This window comes from Anabrus simplex, chromosome 4 (genome assembly GCF_040414725.1).
Source record: "Anabrus simplex isolate iqAnaSimp1 chromosome 4, ASM4041472v1, whole genome shotgun sequence".
In the NCBI taxonomy this organism is placed as follows: Eukaryota; Metazoa; Arthropoda; class Insecta; order Orthoptera; family Tettigoniidae; genus Anabrus; species Anabrus simplex.
This window is the reverse complement of record NC_090268.1, coordinates 289,031,036-289,034,173: the sequence shown is the minus strand read 5'-3', so window position 1 is coordinate 289,034,173 and position 3,138 is coordinate 289,031,036.

Sequence of the window (3,138 nt, the reverse complement as noted above, 5' to 3'; positions counted from 1 at the left end):
TCCATTGACCTGTTGGAAACGAAACTCTTCATTCCATTCTGTGAGACTCTTTCAGTGCGTCCGTTTGCTCAGTGTGTGCATTATGCCAAAAGTGGCAGCTTCCAAGACATCCTTAATTAAACAGTGGTTTATCACAGATATTTTCATTTAAGAAATATTTTCATTTTATATTTAAGAAATTGTGTTACGAGAAACTTCTATTACGCTCTCTCACAAGACTCTAACAGACACTTGAAGTGCGCCTGCGCTGTGAGTGAGTTTCTACATTGGTTGTTCCCCCTTCTGTTCCTTTCCCTTCCCTTCTCAAACGTAGTCTTGGTGGCTGGTTGCATCCAGCGTTAGACTCTCACTAATTATTTGTCGCTCTCTTGAGCAACTACTGGGAGGTTCCTTTCGAACCCAAGGCTTCTGGGCTGCGAACATCGGAGCGTAAGTCGTGAGTGAATGTTGTATGTGTGTGTATTGAGTGAGAGGTTAATGCTTGTGGCCGCGAATGTGTGTGTAAGTGGATTTGAGTTGTGCTTCTGTGTGTGCTGTGCTGTTTGGATGGGCCGGGTTCGTAGTCCAGGGGCCTATGGCCACTTGAAGGCCATTTCTTTTTCTTTAATGTTAACGTTTAATATTACTTTCTAGTACTACTTGTTTCCATTATATGTTCTGGAAATAATAGATCTCCTGTTCTTTCTTGTATGTAAGAGGCCAATAGGAGTTGATTGGTTTACTTTTGAAAGAGTGCTTCAGTTATAATGTTGTACATATGTTGTTGTCAGTGAATAAAAGACAGATGGATTTACAGATGGAAAGCTCCCTCACTTCGGTCCACATAACTTCCTCTCTTCGAATGTTCCCATTTTCCTAGGCCCTTATGTTAGCACCTTCTCAGGTTGCAAGGATTTTCTCCATTTCACATCAGATGGAAGAATTATATTCTGCGATGTTTGCAGCAAAGAGGTAAGTGAAATTTGTTTTATATTTCAGTCTGAAGTACGTACTTTGGTGTGAGAGTCGTACTTAATATGTAGGTGTTCTGTTTCTCTGTTGTATTACGTTTTATACATCAATTCAGCGTACATACACTAAATGAAGTATAACTGTAAATATGAATTGCGGATTGTAGCGCATCCCGATCCCTTGCTTTTTTGTTTATAGAATCATTAAAAACTGGCCATGTTTGTGTGGTACTGTAAGGTCTATTCATTTCAGAGAAAGTCAAATTTTCAAGAAGGTTTTAGAAGAGCAATAATAGTACAAATGTATTGAAAAATGAAAAAATCATGCTGCCGTAGGGAACCTAAAAATACGAGGTGCAAATTGTAAGAAAATTAGATATGCACTTTTATCAATTGTAGGAAGTGTATGACAGATTATACACATTGTAAATATAGTATACAGCAATGATTTTTTTGATAAATATACAGTAAGTGTAGAGAAGAAAAAACACAGAATTCAGCCATGCACAGGCATCAGTACCTGTAGTAACAAAAATGTTGGCCAACATAATCTAACCGAACATAACAAAACAAGAAAAGAAATTAATTAAATTCACCTCTTCTGAGTTCTTCTCCTTGGTTGAATGGTCAGCATAGTCGCCTTCGATTCAGAGGGCCCCGGGTTTGTTTCCTGGCCGGATCGGAGATTTAAACCTTAAATGGTTATTTCCCCTAGCTCAAGGACTGGGTATTTGTACTGTCCGAAACATTCCTGAAACTCACACACAATACTATTGCCCCACTACAAAAGCACGCAGTTTCCTGTACATGGCCCACCCTCGTTGGAGGGTCTGTCGTACAAAGGCTGGACCAGGCAGGCCCCGAATTCAAGTAGTTAGCGCCCTGGGCAAACCATCTTTAGCCGCTCCCCTACCGCTCGTTTATCTGTTCCTCTAAAAAAAGTAATTGTTTACAAATGAAAGATTACAGTTGTGAAGATTATGTGATTTAAAACAGCACATTATGCAAATAAATTTAATTCTCATAATTAAATTTATCAAGTCAAATAAAAGTAACAGCAAAATAAGAATCGGGCTGTTTTTATTTTTATTTTTTTTAAAGCCGTTGGTTCAGTTTGATAGTTTGTGTAAATAAATCATTTTAGAAATAAGACACATATAAATTATCATTAATTTATTGTAATTTATTTTGCTCACATTTAAAAATACAAGTTTTGTTTATTGGCTACTTGTATATAATACTACTTTACAGAAAATATTTTTTTCCTAGCAAACTCTTGAATAATTTCATCAAAGTTGGTTTTCAAAGTTAAATCTTTTTCAGTGCAAATAAGGACTGATGAGCATAACTTTTCATTCAGAAGAGTTGCTCTCTTGGCATTTTTTACTCTGCTTAAAACTGAAAATACCCTTTCTGCAGTACAGTTGGTTATTGGTAAGGTCAAAAACATCCTAATTGCAATTTCAAGGTTGGGAAAAGTACTTGACAAATTGTTTTGCTTACTGTAAGAATACACTTTAGGCAAGTTTTGGAATCCCTCGAGTTCAACATACATTTGAAAGTGTACACACTTGTTTACAAAATCTTGACTGATGTCTTGAGGGTACAGCGAATTAAGTTTCAAAGCAGCGTTCTTCACTTCTGATGATTCAGATGAGCAAGTCAGTAGTAGAGGTAACACTTGAAATCTGGAAGCTACGACTTCATGTGCTTCTTTCCTTCTTGCTAAGTTTCCTATAAGTGTGTCCATTATTTTAAGGAACACATTATTTTTTAAATTTGTTCTTGCATCTAGGTCTCACTCAATCCCACCTGTTTCATCTGCAAATATTTTGCATTTACTCTTGAGTAGCTATTTTCAAAGCAGTTTGTTCATATATGTCAAACTCATCCCTTTTTGCTTTGATCAGGGTTTTCAATTGTTTTACTCCTCCCTCAAGATTAAGATTTTCATACTGCAATTTTTTAGAACACTTGTCAACTCTTTCCAAAATGTCATTCCACCCCAACTAACAGAAATGTAGTCTCAAAATTCTGAAATTTAGTTTTAAGGTTTTGTGCCTCTAGTCTACAAGCAGGTTTTACACAGGAGTCTTCTGACAGCTGCCTCAACGATTGTCGTATTTCTTCATAACCTTTTACCAAAGCTCTGACAGCGTCTGCTCTTGCAGACCAACTGGTTTCTGAT